Source organism: Sorex fumeus, unplaced genomic scaffold, assembly GCF_029834395.1.
Source record: "Sorex fumeus unplaced genomic scaffold, SorFum_2.1 ptg000051l, whole genome shotgun sequence".
Lineage (NCBI taxonomy): Eukaryota > Metazoa > Chordata > Mammalia > Eulipotyphla > Soricidae > Sorex > Sorex fumeus.
In genome coordinates, this window is record NW_026606108.1 from 17382449 (window position 1) to 17403970 (window position 21522).

The following is a 21522-nucleotide window of genomic DNA, read 5'->3' on the forward strand; positions in this document are numbered from 1 at the left end:
GAAAAATGTCCTTTTATAAAAAAATTTTAATGAATCACCATGAGGTACATTTACAGATTTAAAAATTTTCGTGATTATGTTTCAGTCATAAATTATCAAGTACCCATCCCTCCACCAGTTCCCATTCTCTACTACCAATGTTCCCAGTATCCCTACCACCACCACCACACTCCATCCCCTCCCTCCCCATCTCTGTGGCAGGCACATTCCCTTTTACTCTCTCTCTCTCCTTTTAGATATTATGGTTCACAGTACGGGTACTAAGTGGCCATCATGTTCGGTCCATAGACTACTATCAGCACACATCTAAGTAAAATGTTCTTAAAGTATAACTTAAAGTTACTTTGAACTACATTAAAATAAACAAATAAACATGAATAGTGTCAGAGCTGCACAGAAGCAAATTATTAATTGTAGAATCAATTACGTGAGTACATAGGTTTTACTACCGTTTGAAATATTTCTACCCTCATCCCTAGTTTACAGAAATGATAATGTCAGTGGAAAGGCAGAAGAGCAGACTGGTCTACTATAGAAGTATATAGGTAACTATATAGATGAAAAGTGCAAGAGTCGATGTTATTGTAAACATATGACACAAACTATAATAATAAAATCAAAACAATGAGTTGCTAATAGACAGGATGGGAACCACACTGAACCTGGTTATGGGTATGGAGTTGGAAAATTGTTTGCCCCAATTACTAAAATTTGGTAACAGGCACCAATCAATGTGTCTAAATAAAAGTATGCACTTATGTGTATTTTTAATTTTATAAAATTATGAAAAATTTAGATCTGCTCTAAATATTTACAATTTCAGGAAGATATTCAATATTCACCCTTTCTAAGTGACTATTTAAAGGTGCACCAGGTAGATATTACATAAATGTAATCATTTGGTCTCATTAATAGGACTACAGAGTACAAGCAACTCACTCAGATCGAGTTCACGGCATCCTGGACTGGGGCTGCCTTTCTTGAACACTATGTCTGCAGCCGTATGGAACACTGGCATTGTAATTGGCACTGGTGAAAATTCTTGAACAGATCTGATGTCATATTCTGGCAACTTCTTCTTTCTTCAAGTGCGGTGATCTTTCACCTGAATGAAAACATTTGTCAAATCATTAGAACCTCTTAGAGTGATTTGACAGCAAACACATTTCTAGACTACAAATATTTATTGAACTGTGGTGCTTACTATTAGTTGCTTAGAACACTATTTAAGTTTCAGGTAGATAGCATTATGACTGTTCCCCTGTGAACACTCTCATCACTACCAACAGTCTTCTTTTTGTCACACTGTAATTGACATAGTTTACCGACTATTGTTCATTGTAAGTTTCTTATCATTTTGTTTTATATAATCATCTTCTTTGCATATATTCTATATTTTCATGGAATCACACAGTATCTGTTATTTTCCATTGAACTTCTTTTGGTTAGTTTACTTAATCACTCTGTGCCTCAGTTATTTTTGCGTGTGTAAAATTAATGCCAACATGTGAGAATAAAATAAACTCACAGATGGAATATACATGGAAGGTAGCTAGTATGTAATCTGTATTTTAGGCATGTTTGTCTAGTACAAGTATAATAAAACCTTTGAATCAATAGTTTCCCTTAAGCATATACTCTGAAAGATTTTAATGGGTTTTACTGCTGCCCAAATATAGTCAATCTCACAATTTAGCTGAAATCAAATATGATACTGCGTATTGCAATGGACAAAGTTATAGTCACTGGGGTGAGACTAGTGTGATTTTTCATTTCATATCTATGTAACTCAGTGTAAATTACTACTCTGGTTATCTGTATACTGAATTTAATGTTGAGCTCTTGGGTTTAATCAAAAGAAATAAAATGATGAAAAAACTGTTTTTGTTTTTCCACAAAAAATTGATTCAAAGGTATGCTATATGTTCCCTATAAGTTTACAATAATAAAATAAATTAAATATCAGCAAGTTTTGGCTTTTTTCAGGTCAGAACACATTAAATGATCTACAGTGCAAACCATGTAATCTGCTTTCGTTTGGTCTTCCAAGACATTCAAAGTGAAATTAAATGTAAAAATGAAGAACTGAACTGTTGTTATTTTTTCAGTTTAACAATATACAAAGTTTTTAATATGATAATAAAAAGATATTGCTCATGTGTATTAAATGCATGTGAATTTCCAAATACATGCTAAAATTTTTAGATTAATTTTTGATTTATGTTTTCAGACTGAGATAAATACATGTTCACATTATTTAAAAGTTGGGGGGGATGCACATGAAAATCAAATTTCTTAAAATAAATTATTATAATCATTTTACAATAATGAGAATTCTCAAGTCACTTTATTTACATCTGGAGGGTGGTGGCTATGCTATCATATTAAATTTCTCTGCCCTGTGTGTATCTTAAGGACTTTTCAAAACTTAGCTACTTCACTTCTGATACAGGGATTGAGATTTGAAAAGGATCTAGAAGTTCCTGCATAAAAATAGATCTTTTAGTGGAGCCAAAATTATAGCAAAGCAGGTAGGGCATTTGCCTTGTATTCAGTTGACCCTGGTTATATCCCTAGCATCCTGTATGGTCCCTGAGCCCAGCAGGATTTATCCATAAGATCACAGTCAGAACTAAGAGCTGAGCACTGCTGAGTGTGGCCAACAAACAAAAATATCTATCAAATGAACTTATCAGCACCTTAATTACCCATCTTAGATTTTTCAAATATGGATCAGAGGAGAAAGGAAATATAAAAAGAAGAGATTTTTGTATGGATTTTTTTCTTACAATTAAAAAATTTCTATTGCCTATTCCAAAATATATTGTTGGCTAAAATCAATGAGAATGGCAACCTCTGAAAATATTCTTCTTTGTTTTTATTGTGAAGTAGTCCCTCTCCTAGTTAAATTTTGTACATCTCAAAAATTTGTTTTATAATGGTACCAAAATGTCTCTGTACTAATATTCTGTTGTTTAAATACTATTGAGACAGTCCTTACAAGTTTGGGGAATGAAAGCTAATATAATTCTCCATTAAAATTATATAATTGATCTATATAATTATGCAATTATAAGTAGCTTAAATTTTCATCTATATTTTCTACCCCGGAAAACATGGGAGACAGAGGTCACAAGTTTTATTTTGTAATAAATATCTTATATTTCCAGGTAAAAAGCTAAAATTCTTTATATGCAATCACACAGATGAACATGGTATCTTATATGCGATCTCATTTATAGATGAAGAAACACTGATCACACAAATAGGAGTGAATAGCAACTGTATTATTAGTTTACAAAATTGAGTATTATATACTTAATGATATAATGAGTCTCCTGCCCCCGTGCCTGACTGTCCTCATTGGGGCCCCTTGGAAGGGGGAGGGTTTAGTTTCCCCCCCCCACCCCCAGCAGAACCCCAGCAGCTGAGGACCTCCGGAGTCAGGCACGGCTATGCTGGGACCACTCTCCACACATCTGGATGGGCCTCATGCATGAAAGAACTGGCAGGGGAACTCAGGCATGTGGGGCCTGGGGCTGAGGTCTCCAAGTCTACTCGGATTGGGACTGGGCCTTCTCCACCTAGACCCTCCATTTTCCAGTAGGTAGGCGTCACACCCACCAGCTGCCACCAGCGCCAGGTTGGCCCCATCAACGGCCAAGATGCAGAGACTATAAAACCCAGCTCCCAGAAGCATGCAGCCGCATTTGCGGCCGTGCGACATCTTATTATCTTATTTTTCCTTTGGAGAAACTGGCAGGCTACCAAAAGTATCCTGCCCGCACGGCAGAGTCTGGCAAACTTCCCGTGTCGTATTTAATATGCTAAATACCAGTAACAATGATGGGTCTCATTGTCCTAATCCTGAAAGAGCATTGAAATGGCTCTTTTAAAATCTCAGAGCTAGGAAGAAGCAGACATTACTGGTGTCTGCTCGAGGAAATCGACGGACAATGGGATGATCGTGATTGTGATATTTAATGATATCTGTTGCCTGGGGCTGAAGCAATAGCACAGCAGGTAGGGTGTTTGCCTTCCACGCCTTCCAGACTTGGGTTCAATCCCTGGCATTCCAATCATGATCACATGAGCCCACTAGGAGTGATCCCTGAGCACAGACCAAGCAATGGCATCACCAGGTGTGTCCCCGAAACAAACAAACAAACAAAAAAGCGAAGAAATTAAATCAGGAACAAGAAAAGAAATTGGAGTTTTCCTCCTGTTCAGTACATTATTGGAAGTCTGAGCGATATTAACTTTTTGTTTGTTTGTTTGTTTTTGCTTTTTGGAGTTCACGCACAGCAATCTAAGGGGTTTTTCCTGGTTCTGCACTCAGGAATCACTCCTGGTGGTGCTCGGGGGACTATATGGGATGCTGGAAATCGAACCCAGGTCGGCTGCGTGAAAGGCAAATGCCCTACTGCTGTACTATCATTCCCACCCCGACAATAACTTTTTAAAAATTATTATTAACCCATTATAACTCCAGCTTTCACTACTTTAAAATAAAAATAAAATCTCTGTAATTCAGGAGAAAAAGTTTACTCTTCATACATAATATAAAACACAGAAAAATGAAAATATTGAATAAAAATGCTAATATCAATAACGTAATATATAAAACACAGAAAAAATGTTTTTTGTTAATAGAGATATATCAAAAATTAATACAAGTAAATTCTCAATCATTTCAGAAAAAATCCCATACCTAAACATAAATTTAATCTAACAGGTGAAAGATATGTAAACTGAAACTACAGGATATTACTGAAAGATATTAAAGAACACACAATAAAAGATTTCATGTTCATGATTGCAAGAAGCAATAACATCAAAATGCTTATGTCCAAATAAATCCATATATTTAGTGTATTTTCTATTGACGTATTTATCACAGACATAGTAAAAATTAATTTAAAAATTAATTTGAATCCTCAAAAAGAATACTGCATATTCAAGGGAAACCTGGAAAACAAAATGGAAGCATCTCCTTCCCTCAAAATGTACTACAAAGCTATAGTATTCAAACAGTTTAGAATTGGAATTAAAACAAACACAAAAATATGGAAGAATTGAAAGTCTAGAAATAAATCATACATACAGTACAATATGTGACAAGTCTGTAATGTTCAATAAGAAAAAGTCTCTTCTGTACATGATACAAGGGACTCTGGACATCCACAGACAAAAGAATAAAACTGAAGTCCGTACGCAATGATTTGTTAAAACAGGTTAAAAATTTAATTGCTGGTACCCTATTTGGTCCTCTAAGCTCTCCAGGACTGATGCCTAAGTGCACAACCAGGTGTAAACCCTGAGCACTGACCAGTACAGGCCCCTCTGAACAAAAAAACAAACAAACAAACAAACAAAAAAAAAAAACCACAAATACTAAAATGATAAAGTTGCTGAGAAAATAGCATTATCTTTTCTTTAATTTTAAAATAGAATTATTACCTGTTTAGGATCTGCCACAAGGAGCTTAGGTTTACTAAGTAACACCCATCACAATGCTCCTGAAGCACTCCCATTTCCTTGGCATTCATCTTTAACTTTTCTGTGCTCTGCTTCTCCAACCAGTTAATCACCATTTTTCTCTAAGCAGTACCTGTGACTTGTAAAGTCAAATTTCTCACAAATTTCTGATTTTGTATTTGTAAGTGAAATATTGCTTTTCTCCTTCTCTCATGTCCTTCTGCATAATTTACTTCAGAGAAATGTCCTTTTTGTATAGACACAGGAAGACAGTTAATGGTATGCTTTTGTAACTTGAGAGATAATTGACTCCAAATAATATTCATTCTTGGGCATCTGTTTTCTCACCTTAAGCCTCAATTGCCCTTAGTTCCTAATACCCAAAAAACAGATTCCGGGGGGAGGGGGGGCTGGATGGACCCAGGACAAACTGTGAGCTACCCTGGCATCAAAACAGGCCAGGCCAAGTGACAGAATATTTAACTATAAGTTAAGAGCATGTTCATGGACAAATTCTGCATGATCCAAAGAGTAACAACTTTATTAGGATCCTGCTAGGGTTAGCAAAGACTAATCTGGCCTGAGCAGTGTAGTCTGGGATCTATAGCGAAATGTCTCCAGGAGAGCCACCCTACAAACTTAATGTATCTCTTACTGTGTCCATGCAAAATGGCTAATATTAAGAAATAGAATTAAGATAAATGTTTAAATGGTTATTGGACTAAGGAAAGGAGAAACACACCCCTAGGTGTTATTTCACCTTTGAGCAGATCTCCAGGCCACAGGAGATCAGAATGAAGGGCTTTCATATGTTGATTGTGTTAACAGACATGGGTGTAGCTGCTTCCCCAAATGTTTGGAGGTGGGGCAGGAGACCAAGGCTGTGAGGAGTGCAGAGAGACCAGCATGAAATGTGGAGCTGAGACTGGAACAGGCATATGGGCAGAATGGAATAAAAGGCAATGGATAAACAAACAGCCTGGTTCCCATTTTATCCTCTTTTGTCAGTCATCCAGGTTGGGAAAACGGCCTAGCCAACGAACACACGTAGAGAGGGAGTGTGTGGCCTTTTTATTTTGTGATTATGCAACCTCATTTTTTTTAAAAGTGTTTATGTGTGTATCAGAATTAAAAAGAAATTGTGTCTAATCCCTCCATGTTCATAGCAGTGTATTCACAATATCCCTAAGGTGGCAGTAGCCAATGCCCATCAACCAATAAGCAAAATGTGGCACATACAGACTGCTGACAGTCTTGAATGAAATTCTGCTGTAACCTGGCACAGTATGCTGAGTGAATAAGCTGACCACTAAGTAAAAATTATGCTCTGATTTATGTATGGTTCCTTAACTACTGAAATTCGTAAAGATAACAAGATGAAGGATAGTTGATAGGGTACTAGAAGAGAAGCGGATCCCAGTATTTAAAGGAGAAATGGGGAATTTCTGGCCTGTGAGCAGCATAGGACCAGCAAAAATCTCTGATATATCCCTGAAATATAACAGAGTAGAAATGTAGGTTCTCATTAGCTACCCACAGCTCATTATCTGCATTGTGTGGCCCATGAATGTAGTTATAAATATCCAAATGTCTCTTGTTTAAAATAGGGGGGCTTCTACATCTAATAGGGTACTGAGTTCCAGTGTGGGAAGATAAAAAGTTCTGGAGAGAGTGGCTAATGTTTCACATCATCATATCTACATTCCATGCTTCTGAACAATGATATACTCAAAACGCAAAGTTATAAATTTCAAAACAAATATGTAGTCTCTCTCTTTTTTTCGTGAGCATATAATCTACAGGGAAAAAATACAAGACGCAAGACCTTTAGTAATTAAGTTCACATTGTAAAGTAGTTGCTCACAATGATAAAAATTAGCAAGGACATGATTACAACCTCTAGCTCCATGTAGAACTTCTTGATTTCTCTTTCATCATAATGAGATGTTGGTGTGTAGACAACGAAGATAGAAACTGCAGGCAGTGAGTCACATCTATTCAAATGTAAACGTCCGATTCAGGTTGTTAGGTATTCGAATGAATCAATGCTCTTGGCCAAGTTTGTGTTGACAAGGACACCAACGCCTCCAACACCTCTTTTATCACATGTTCTGAGGAACAATTCTTCTCCAGTGTCGAAAACGGCATGGTGAGATTCGTGCCTTCTTGTCTCGGTCAGACCAATGATATCGTACTTGATCATTCGCGCTTGTACCATCAGGTCCTCGATGGATGCATCTGATGCTAGCGTACGTGCATTGAAAGTACAGACGATCATTTTTGTCTTCCGTCGTTGTGGCAGCCTACGTCGGCCTTGAGATTTTGTCGGCCTCTCCTTTCTCATCCTTCTCAGTGCTGCCACGTCGGTGAAGCCTTCAGGGTCAGGTGAATGAGACCAGTTGTAGGTACTGGTTTTGGCATATCGAATACACAGCGGATAGCTTGCCAGGCTCTTCAGTGCGGGTGGAATACTCTCGGAAGCTTGCCAGTCTTTCCGAGAGGGATAGTGGCTTTTGGGGCGACCTCTAATCATCCTTGTAGGTGTTACCATATTTGAACCCTATCAAATATTGTACGACAATTCCGGAAGATGGGTATTTAGTGTCTTATGATGGGTCCAGAAAGCGTCCTGGAGTGTGGCGACGGCTGGGTAGTGGAAGTAGTGTCCAGAGCCAGAGAAGTGCTATAAAGAAGACCACACCTTCTACAAGATCATTGTGGGTGATTTTAATGCCAAGATAGGACCGAGAAGATCAGCCGAAGAACTTCACATCGGGACTCATGGCCTAGAATGGAACGAACAGGGTGAGAGACTGTCTGAGTTCATCATGTCGACCAAGACCATTCATGGTAACTCACAGTTCCAGAAGGCAGAATCTAAACGATGGACATGGGAGTCTCCCGGTGGACGATTCCACAACGAAATAGACCACATCATATTCAATCGACAGTTTTGCCTGACTGATGTCGCTGTTGTCCCAAAATTTCGAACGGGATCGGACCACCGTCTCCTTTGTGCAAAATTCTACTTCACAGAGCGGGGATAAAGGGCTGCAAAGTTCAAAAAGAGAACTCCCAGAATGACCACCAACTGGGAACTCTTTGGTACTATTGCGGCAACATGGGAAGATGCCATTGTTGACAGCATTGACAAGGAATACGATCGACTGGTTCAGCACCTCCATGAATGTGCGAGGAACGCCAAGAGAGAGATAGCCACAAAAAGTCGCCTATCTTCGAAAACTCTTGAGCTAATTCGCCAGCGTGGTTTGGCGCATGCCTCAGGCAACCGCAAGCTAACGTCCGAGCTCGCAAAGCAATGCAGAGATGCGATCAAGGAAGACCTCAAAGAGAGAAGAGCAGAAGTACTGGTAGATGTGGCAGAAGCCGGGAAAAGGATTCGTAACGTCCGCCTGTCCTTCGCCAACTATAAGACCAAGATGACTGCCCTCCGACGTCCTGATGGATCCATCACATCCTCCAGAAGAGCAATGGAGAAGATTATCCATGATTTCTACTCAAATCTCTTCGATAGCCATGTCCACTTGCTGACATACCAAATTCCACAGGATGGATATGTTGTTCCCAACGTTCTCCCTTCCGAAATCCGACACGCCATTTCGTCGGTAAAGAAACAAACAGCACCTGGCCCAGACAAGGTCAGACCTGAACATCTGAAGAACCTGCCGTCAGTACTCATCAATACACTGGTTCGGCTCTTCACTCGCTACCTGTCTGAATGCAAGGTTCCGTCCCAATGGAAAACCAGCAGGACCGTACTACTGTTCAAGAAGGGAGACATCCATGACATTGGCAACTATCACCCGATGTGCCTATTATCTGTCATCTACAAGTTGTTCACTCGAGTCATCCTAAATAGGATTGGCAGAACACTAGATGAAGGACAACCATGTGAGCAAGCCGGGTTCCGCAAAGGATTAAGCACCATTGACCATATCCACACGATAACCAAGCTCATTGAGGTTTCTTGGGAGTTCAAGATGCCGCTCTGTTTAACGTTCATTGATTTAAAGAAGGCCTTTGATTCTGTTGAGATGGAAGCGGTCATTGAAGCCCTAGCCAATCAGGGCATTCAAGCCCAATATATCAGGATCCTCCGTGAGCTGTATTGCGGATTCACTACCAGGATCTCACCATTCTACAAAGAAGTGATCGTTGATGTCAAGAGAGGGGTGCGGCAGGGTGACACCATTTCACCAAAACTCTTCAGTGCCACCCTCGAGAACATCATGCGATGACTGGAATGGGAAGGAATGGGAGTGAAGATAGATGGTCGGCAACTACACCACCTCCGCTTTGCTGATGACATTGTTTTAATAACACCAAACATCAGCCAAGAGGCACAAATGCTGGCCGACTTTGACTGTGAGTGTGGAAAGGTAGGACTACAGCTGAATCTTACGAAGACAATGTTTAACAGAAACAGCCTTGTTCCTGACGCCCCATTCGCTCTCAATGGAACTACCATCTCTGAATGCAACAGCTATGTGTACCTAGGTCGAGAGGTCAACATGACAAATGACCTGACACCCGAGCTGCACAGGAGGAAGAGAGCGGCTTGGAATGCCTTCAAGAACATCGAAGAAATAGCTAAGAGGACGAAGAACCTCCTGCTCCGGGCACATCTCTTTGATTCCACTGTTCTTCCTGCATTAACATATGCCTCAGAGACCTGGGCCCTACGCAAACAGGACGAGAACGCTATTCAGGTCTCCCAAAGAAGAATAGAAAGAGCTATGCTTGGAATATCACGTTTCACTCAAATGAGAGAGAGAATCCAGAGTTCTGACATCCGTCGACGATCAAGAATCACGGACACTGTCTCATATGCCAAGGTGTCGAAAATCAGATGGGCTAGTCACGTAATGAGATTTAAAGACGACCGCTGGACTAGAGCTGTTACCAACTTGATTCCACGGGATGTCAAAAGACCGCATGGCCGCCCACCTTCCAGATGGTCAGACTTCTTCGTCAAGATCATGAACGATCGGTTTGAGGCCCTTCATGTTCCCGGAGCGAACAGATGCCATTGGGCTACACTAGCATGCGACAGGGATAAATGGAGACGTTACTGGCGCCCGCTCGAGCAAATCGACGACTAACGGGAAGTTAAGTGATTAAGTGATGATTACAACCTCATGTTACATAAACTGTTGGTTTTAATCAATGAACTAAAACAAACGTTTTGGAGGTTCAGTAGGGCTGGTTCCTAATAACAGTAGAACTTGATGTGCCATGCTATAAATATTTTTAAATTTCAGTCAGGGACTGAAGAGAAATTATAATTGAGAGGGTGCTTGCCTTACAAGCAGCCCTACATGTACTGTAATGTACAGTACACCCCATGTACTGTAATGCCCAGCACTAGTTTCCTGGGCATCATCAGGAATGATCCCTGAGCACAGAGTTGGGACTAAATTCTGAAAACCTCCAATGTGGCTCTCAAACAAACAAAAATCTGTGTATTTGGAAGGAACTGAATAGAAGGGGCATACAAAGGCAGTCCTCAGAAATCTATCTACTTATCAAAAGACAGCCATCAGTCTGTATGTGTCCCTTTCATTGGGACTGACCCCACTCAGCATGGTATCTTCTAGTTCCATCCATCCATGTTGCTGCAAATCACATGATTTTCCCCCCCCATGCCAAAAATCTATGGAATAAAAACCCACCCTAAATATCCATCATGGAAAATCCTATTCTAGTGAGATTTAAATATGTCAGAACACAGTTCCTGGAGAACTAGAACAGAACACTATGTGCCTAGCGTTTCACAAAAAATTTTTTTAAATATATTTTAGAAAAAATATTGTGTGTTCTATTATTTGGGTATATTGGACAAGCTTAATTGTAGACTTGATATTATCCTTTACTGATGTTATCTACTTTATGAATTTTGAGTGTTCAATGTTTGTAGCAAAAATGATTATCAACTTTAATTCTATTCATAGATGTACTTTTTTTTTAATTGAATCACCATGAGATACACAGTTACAAGGTTGTTCAGGATTAGGTTTCAGTCATACCATGTTCCAACATCCATCCCTTCTCCACCAACAGTGTATATTTCCCACCACCAATGTCCCCAGTTTCCCTCCCACCACTCCCACCCCGCCTCTATGATGGACACTTTTCTTCTCTCCTTTGCCTCCCTCTGTCTCACCCTCCCTCTCTCCTTCCCTCTCTCCCTCCCTCTCTCCCTCCCTTCCTCCTTCCCTCCCCCCTTCTCTCTCTTTGCTCCCCTCCTCTGCTTCTCCCTCTCTTCTGCCCCTTCCTCCACTTTCCTTTTGAGCATTCTGTAAAAGATGTACTTTTAACAGACTAGCATATTATTAGAATATATATATATATATTAGCTTAGTTTTATATTTACTATGTCTCATTTTAAAAAATTGTTTTATTTGGTCCGCCATGTTGGCTGCATGCAAGGCAAATGCCCTACCGCTGTGCTATCACTCCATTCATCATGACATACACAGTTACAAATTTATTCATGATTCGTTTCAGTCATAGAATGATCCAATACCTATTCCTTCACCAGTGGACATTTTCCACCACATATGTCTCCAGTTGCCCTCCCCACTTGCCCCTCACCCGAGCCCCAGCATGCCTCTATGGCAGGCTCTTTTTTTCCTCTCTCTTCTTCTCCCCCCTCATCCCATTCTCTCTCCCTCTATCCCTTTTCCTCTCTCTCTCTCTCTCTCTCTCTCCTCCCCCCCCCCCGCTCCTTCTGGGCATTATGGCTTGCAATACAGATACTAAGATGTAATATGCATATCCCTTTACCTACTTTTCAGTACTCTGTTCTTGTCCAGAGTGATCATTTCCAATTATCATTGTCATACGTCCCTTCTCTATCCTAACTGCCTCCCCCCCCCCCCGCCGATTTTGTTGTTTCTTATATCTGCATAGTATTCCATTATGTGTATCTGTGTTTTTGTATCTGTGTATCACAACATATTCATCTGTAGTTGGATATTTGGATTGTTTGCATATCTTGGTTATTGTAAAAAGTGCACCAATTAACACAGAGGTGCACATATCCTTTGAAATTCATGCTTTGGGCATATAGATGTCAAGAAGTGTTATTGCTGGATCATATGGAAGTTATATTCCTTTCTGTTTGTTTGAGAAATCTCCATATTTCTTTCCATAGAGGCTAAACCAGTTGGATTTCCAACAACAGTTCATGAGGGCTTTTCACCATGACTCTACCAGCACTAGAAATTTTCAGATTTTTTTGATATGTATCTTTCTCACAGGTTTGAAATGATATCTCACTGTTATTCTGATTTATAAGGGATGCTGAGTACTTTCCATGAATGAAATTATTCATAATGAAAGGGACAGATGCAGAATGATCTCTCTAATATGTAGAACTTAAGTTTACACACAAGGTAGCAGCAAAGATAGAAGGGCAACATAATGGGGAAACTGACCCACACAATTGAGTTGGGGTTTGAGAGGGAGGGAGTGAAGTTGGATTCCTTGGGGCAGAGACACTGGTAAAAGGTGTGGTGGTGGAATTATGTCAATGGAAAACTATTATTATAAACCAAAAAAATGTTTTTAAATAGAAGTAAAAGGATAAACCAAAATTATTGCATACAAATTAATAACAAAGAAAGGTTAAATATTTGCATCTTTAACTATTCAATCATGCACGCAGAATAATGTATTTGCATTTTCTATATGATTTTAATTCTGTAGAGTCTCTTATTTTTTAGATATTTTTAATGATGGTATCATAATTTACAAAATTACTCATAGTTAAAATCAGGTATACAATTTTCCAATACCATTGCCATCACCAGAAAAACTAGTGACATTGGTGAAAGGAAGGTAACCTTGATGATGAAATTGATGTTAGAAAAATCTTTCAAATGCTTATTTTAGTAATATTAAATTTTTAAAGAAAAAAGGTAAATATAATTATTGTACTCCTTGAAAAAATAAACAACAAAAAAAAACAAAACAAAGAGAGCCATCAAAAATTCACTAAGTTCATATATTCTTGGATACACTGGAGAAAAATTTAAATTTTACAAAATGACATTATTCTGTGCTGGAATAGTGCTGAGTCTGGTACCAGAATCTAAGAGGAGAAAGCATGGCTCAGGAGTCCACAAGCGCTAAGCTGTCAAATCTACAAACTATAGAGAAGTGAATAGCATACTTTAGGTGTATGGATGAGGTAAAGGAAGTGTGAGGCAGGGAAAGAGCTAAAGAATGTTATTATTCAGAACATGTTGATATGTTTTTCTGTAGTCATGGAAAGATAAGCGTAATAAGCAACTGTGTCAAACTAAACATATACAAGTGTAGAAAATAACAATGTAAATTGGGAAACAAGGAAAAATTAAAATAGAAGAACATTTAATTCAAGGCACAAAAGACACTTTATAATATTCCTATGTCATTTCCCTTGCAGATTATTTTTATAAAAGCACAAAAGAGGTAAAGAAACAAAATATGAGAAGATAAAAAACAGATTGATATATTTAGTTAATAAAATAAATTGAAACTCAAAATAGCTTCATTGTAGAATTAGAAGGAAAGGAAATAAAATAGGAGAAGAAACACTATTGAAATCAAGTTACTATCACAGTGAAAGGCTATTGTTACTCACAGTATAAGTAGAGAAAAATGTTGAGAGATTTAATAAAAGAAAGTTGACAAATATGGTAACAGTCAAAGCTGACCCTAAATCATTATAATTGTGCCGCTCTGAATAAATGAAACTTCTTTGAAATGAAGATTATTTTTCTGGTATCAAAGGACTTAATGTGTATTTCAAAGTAGTGCATTTAATTACTGGAAGAATGATAACCATAATCAACACTGAGAATAGGACCTAGTAATGTTATTTAAGTTCAAAGATTAAAAAAATTTAGACCTCTTAACAGAAAAATTTTAATTTCAGGATGGTATCTAGAACAATACCGAGTTTCATGAAACAATGCAATTTGTTTGAAGAGTGGAGGGAAAGGCAAGCTTAGCTTATCTATGCTCAGCCAAACTGTTACCCTGCTTCATAAGAACAGCAAACATTATCTTACATATGAAATCAGTTGACTGCTGTTGCCTTTGATGTGCTAATGTGTGTGCATCTGACTAAAAGATTAAATGTAGGAAGATGCTGCAATCATACCCAGATAGGTGAGAACAGGGGATACAGAATTAGAAACCAGGTGCATTCAGAACATTATCGCACAATAGTTTTTAAAAGTGTGGTTTCTTTGCTCAGAATTGTATGAATTACTTAGAAACTTGGTAGAAAAGAAAAAATCTGATATTATACCACATCTACTGAGTGAAAAGATCCCCAGGGTGTGGCCAAAACTCTTGGCTTTACTGTATCTACCAGGTACCAGGTTTTACTAAACCATACCCACCCCCCACCCCCTGCCCCCCACCCACACCGTGTAAATTGGGAAGGGGAGTGGGGGTTCGGTATGGTTTACCTGGTCATGCTCAGAGCTTATTTCTGACTCTTTACTCAAGGATCAATGCTGGTTGGGGTTCAGAGACTATACAAGTGTTGGGGATCAAATCTGGGTCAGTCATATGCAATGCAAGTACCTTACCCACTGCTCTATCACTAAGTCCCCTTTCCAGATAATTTTGATGTTCATCATACTTTGAAAACCACAATACTGTATTTGTTGTGTGGATAGGTATTAATCAAATACCAGGGGGAGTCTAAATTCTCCAAGTTAAAGATTCCAGTGACTAAATTCTAAGGACTAAAATCTAAATGTAATTTACATGACCCTAGGGCTAAGGTTATACTTAATTCTATATTCCTTTCATGAGTAAATAAATCAATAAAACGGAACAGGTGATCTTAAAAATAGTACCATGACAGTTCATTTCAACAACTTCATGAAAACCAGCTGACAGGAATAGAATAGCAGAAAATAGAAAATATTCCCAGAGTTACAACAAAACTTCTATGGACACAATGGCTACACTATCTTAAAATGTTAGTGCTTTGAAATACACCCATACTACATATTAGTACCAATCTCCAAAATTGGAGGTATTTTCTCTTAGAAAACACATTGTGTGTAGAAAGGAAACATTACAATGCATATTTCTATTTTATTAAGGCTTTAAAAATGCACCACGTGAGTATGCCAGCTTTAAACTCCACATTAGCACATAATATAACATACACAGGCAATACCCCCAAATATTTGGAGATAATTCTTAATTATTAGAACTATATATAGCTAATAGCGAAATGGAGAATTTAAAGAAAACATAGGAGACTAAAATATTTAAATTGTGGGCTAAGAGCAATAGCTGAGAATAATGATTTGATAATGTATATTTTCCTTAAGATAGAAAATATTGACCATAAAAACAACACAAATTTGGTGGTTAAAAGAATTATTGTTGCCACAGAATGTCACTCCAGGGAGAGCCATTATTTAAAACATGAAAGTCATACTCTGTAATGAGCACATTAGAGGAACTTGAGGGAAAGTGGTTGAAAATAAGTATACAACTATGATCCTTCTCAGATTGCATATTGGGTTATTTTTTAGTTTAAAACTCAAAGCACATTCAATTTTTAAAATCTTTCCCAAATGTAATTTTACTTATTGCTATTTTGTAAAAATAATATGCTTATCTAAATGCCTTGAGCTTTAATTCACTTTTCTTCTACTGAATTCAAGGGGAAAAATCAATATTTTAATAGTTTGCATAATACAAATCCCACTGTAATCCATCAGTAACTTCTTACATGTTCTTATTTTGCTGGATTTTTACGCATTTTTCTTAGAATTATTTTTTAAAGCAAAGAATGGTCTTTATAGTCTGATCTGTCCTTCCAATGGCCCACTGTTCTCTTTCACAGCAAAGGCATTTTAATTATCTTTTGCCAGTCAATGAACACTTTGTTATAAAGCCCCAAGGTTGTTTTCAGTTAAAACCACAAAGTCATACTTTCAATACTTTCTCTCCATATTTGGTTTATAGAGCTTCCTAGAAGAATGACAAAAAGAGTACTGAAAAGTACCACTGGAGTCCTCTCACTAACAGATCTTATTGAAGGCACAGATTTTATATTATTAAACTTTCTCATTGATCCTATGAAGCAACATATGTACAAACACATACTTTTTTTTTTTTTTAGTGAAAAACCATGAGGTACAGTTATAGGCTTACAAATTTTGTGCTTGGGTTTCAGTTATACAATGATCAAGTGCCCATCCCTCCACCAGTGCCCGTCATCCATCCCCATGGGTCCCAACATCCCCCCCCCCAAACCCTCATCCCCCCCCGTCCCATCCTGCCTCTGTGGCAGGGTATTCCCCCTTGTTCTCTCTCTCTTCTTTTGGGTACTGTGTTTTGCAAGAGAGGCTTTGAGTGGCAATCATGTTTGGTCTATCGACTACTTTTAGCATGCTTCTCCCACCCTGGGAGGGCCCTCACAACACCCTTCATTTGGTACTCTCTTCTCTATCTGAGCTTCCTTTTCACCTAGAGCCCAAACACATACTTTTTGACCCTGATAATAGTTCTGAAAAACATTTTGCATATAACATTTATGAATGAATGACTATGAAGAAAAGTTAACTGGATTTGAATTTCTTAGTCTAATGCCAAACTTTCCTGACCAAAAATAAAGAAAAACATGCAAAATAACAATAACAAAACACCTCCATGTCTACATGACATAATTAAGTTTGATTGAAGGCATTTGTCCTTATGTGATGACAGAAATATTACACTGAAATGATTTACTAGATGAATAAAAAGAAGACATCAGAGGATCTGAGTAGAAAACAGGAACTAGGCTAATATAAATACTGACTGTTGATACTTTATAGACTATCCAACAAAGTTATACAATGATTGAAACTTATGATTGAAAGAATTAATTAACAATGAGTAAAGTGAATATCTGAGGGCATTTAAAGTCACTGAACACTTAATGACAGAATCTTTTACTTTCTGGACATCTTTTAATATTTATATTGTTGTTGGTACTTTAACTCCTTTTTAAAAATAAACAGGCCGAGATAGAATCTTTAAGCATATTAGGCACATAGCTGGGAGACCCAAGCTGGCTAGCTTTTTCTGTAGCCCACCCCAAGTACTTCCAGTGGTTCTCAAGCCTGATCATGTCTGGGACTATTATGAGGGAAAAGTGTTAAAGTCAGATGTTCATAGGACTCTCTCAGAAATACTTATCTGGTTGGGCTGGAATAAAGCTTGGGGAGGTGTCACTCAATTTTTCCAAAGGAAATATTTCTAGAAGTCTACTGAGTACTACATTTTCTTCCTTTTTGATGAATGCCACTCCTTTGTTTGGAATATGTATTATTAACAGTTTGCCTTTGGTTCATAATTACAGTTACAGGTAAAGATACTGGATGCTTCATTGATCATGTCAAAATATAAATGCCCATGACAAAGTTTGATCATATAATAAAATTGTCTTTAGACCATATAATATGAGAGAACCTATTAAATTCCAGCTCACAAAAGTCCTTAACAGTACATATTCCAAAAGGGAGATCTAGTATCATCCTTTGATCTCAGTCCTAAGCTAGTTAGTTCAAGTTAAGTGTGTCTGAAAGAGTAATAGATTGACATCCCACTACGAATTTTATGAATTGCCATGTTTAAGCATTTTGTAATACACAGGAACAAAGACTAAATCAATTCAACTGGTTTGAACTTAAATAGAATCCACATGAATACACTATGGGAGATCTTTGCTGAGGCTTAGACCAGCTTGTGGGTTTGTTTTTTCCAGAAGAGCTCAACCTGTGGTCATTGAGCTCTACCCTCAACAACAGATACAACTATAGGCAAGAGTTTGTGATAGGATGGTGGAAGAGTTTGCAGATCAGGGTGCTAAAGCTGAGTATCAGAAATAATGTCATTTATTTTCTTTGTCCTGATACACACTTTCCTTTTTAATTGACACCTTACCCTTGAGTTATTTCTGTTGATTCTCATCTCTAGGTATAAAAGAATAGTGCAAGACCAAGAGAGTTATTTCAGTAATAACTGGGACCGACTTGATACTGGAATAGCATTTGGGAGTTTTATTTTCTTATTTTGGGATTACTAATGAGGAACACATGTAAATATTACAGTTATGCTACTTCAAAAATATTAAAACCCTAACAAATGTTTTGTCTGTGGTCCTGTAACTTCATTTATTTTCTATTTCATGTACTTCCATGTTCTTTGACTTTTCTATTACATATTTGGCAGTACAACATGGTGTAATATTATACTGAGGGTTTGCCATAAGTGATAAATTGATGTTCTTTGTACCACTCAAATATGGGCCCATACTCAAATATTGAAAGTGTCCTGGAGTGTGATGGCGGTTGGGTAGTGGAGGCCGGCTACCGGGAGTGGGACCCTTGGGCTGGGAGGGCTCTCACCTGCCCCAATCTGGGGCATCCTGAGTGAAAACAGCCTGGTGTGGAGTCCAGTTGAATAGCCTCATTTTATACTCCTGTCTGGGAGGAGCAGCCATGAGTTCTGGATGGTGGCTGCTGAGGAGATTATCTGGTGCCAGAAGGGTGTGGCTTATGAGTGTGATGCCTGGGTCACCTCTACTACCCAAAGTCCCTCGCACTCCAGGCCACTTTCCACAAGATCGGGCCAAGCCTCACATATGCCGCGTGACACATCATAAGACACTCCTTACCCATCTTCCACAAATACCACGCCATATATGTTAAAGAATATATATATATGTATATATATATATCAGAGAGCACGGCAAGCTACTGAGAGTTTCCCACCCACACGGCAGAGTCTGGCAAGCTACCTGTGGCATATTAGATATTCCAAAAACAGTAATAATAACAGGTCTCATTCCCCTGACCCTCAAAGAGCATCCAATACGTTGGGAAAGATGAGTAAAGAGAAGCTTCTAAAATACCATGGTTGGGATAAATGGAGACATTACTGGCGCCCACTTGAGTAATTTGAAGAACAATGGGATGACAGTGATACAGTGATACTCACACATTGCTATTTGGTACATTCCAATAAATAAAGACAGACTCTGAAAAAAGGAGTTGGATCTAAACTATATTTTTTATCAACAAAAATTTATTAGGATGCTTTACAGTTCTCACTCATAAGTCAAGATTGGATATAACTGACTTAACTAATTTCAGAAAAAGAAGACAAAAGCTCACAGACCACCTGACCCAAGAAAGTATGTGAGTTATTCATGTATTATACATGGCTTCATTCCATAGATGATCCTAATGGTAACAAAGCCAACTAAGTTCACCTGTGTCCTGAGTGATGAGGAAGTGAATTGTTGCAGGAAATTCAGAACAAAACATTCACATTTGATGTGAAATTTCCCAAAAAGAGGAAGTCTGTAAAGCACAAAGACTAATTTCAAAATGTCTATAAAGTAATATTCTAAAGCATAACATCTGGACAGAGGAAAGCTGAAAAAACAAGACAAGGAAAAGGAAGACGGGCCAGCCTGACATGGAAATTCATGGCTAACTGGGTGATGTGTCTGCGTAGAGACCAGTGAAGCAGTCAGTCTTCCTATGCTAGTTCAAGAAGCCTCACGTGGGGAATAAGACCAAAACAGAAAACAGAGAGAGCAAGTAAAGAAAGACACTTCAAGAACATAAAAATAAGAAAAGGAAATAAAGATGAGATTGATCTGACAACATAAAAGAAACCAAACCTAGTGGCTGGCTATGTGAACTAGTTGGTGCCCTGACAACAGAGAACAAACAGGAAATACTCCTCCAGTGAAAAGTGTTGTAGCAAGAGGCCCATATGGGCCACAGAAATATCAGTACATGAGAGGAGGCTCGGACTCCACTTCTTGCCAAAGCAAAGACTGTTACAAGAGGGGTGAGCCTGGGTAAACTACAAATTTCCATGGATGTGAATAATCCCTAGAAAATTCTATTGCATCATTTTTCAGGATGTGAATTCATGTCTAATGAAGAAATAAATTTCTTGGAATTCAAACTCTTTGATTTCTACAAGTGAAGTAAAATATTTACAAGAACTCAAAGCTTCCAGATATTGTTGGAAGCTACAATTTAAAATAAACAAACACATCTTTGCTCTGTCTCTTCCTTGTGGAACTTTTTCAACAAAACCAATAATATAAACTATCTTCTTGTAATCCTTTGAAATGCCTAAAGGAGAGAATCATGTATCCAGACTATCAAACACTTTTACTTTCCACTAAAAAGTAGAACATTTAAAAATATGTGTTCCTTTCAGAAAACTGAAGAGAAATATTTCTACATCATGGTAGAGAGCCCTCACACCCACTATCTGAGATAGAATCAGGAGACATTTTCTAGTATCGACAGAGATATTCAACATCCAATTTCCAAACATTTTCTAAGGAAAAAAAATAAATAATGAGCATTCTCCTGAAAACTTCTTTGACAGAAAACATGCAGTGGGTGATTCGAAAAGAAAAACTATTCTAATCATTATTGATTATCAGTACCATTTAAGGGATATTATGTGAGAAAATTAAATCTCTACTTGTGTTTTGCATTCAATGAACATAACTCAATCATGTTGTAAAGTCAGTGTTATTGTCACTGTCCTCCCGTTGTTCATCAATTTGCTCGAGCGGGCCCAGTAACGTCTCCATTGGAGACTTTGTTGTTACTGTGTTTCGCATATCAAATACATCACAGGTAGCTTTCCAGGTCCTGCCGTGCAGGCGAGATTCTCTCGGTAGCTTGCCGGGATCTCCGAGAGGGGCGGAGGAATCGAACTAGGGTCGGCCATGTTGGCTGCGTGCAAGGCAAATGCCCTGCCACTGTGCTATCGCTCCAGCCCATAAAGTCAGGCATTTTATTTTTATTTTCATTTTATTTATTTATTTATTTGCTTTTAGGACCACACCCGGCGATGCTCAGGGGTTACTCCTGGCTCTGCGCTCAGAAATTACCCCTGGCAGTGCTCAGGGGACCATATGGGATGCTGAGAATCGAACCCAGGTCGGCCGCGTGCAAGACAAATGCCCTACCT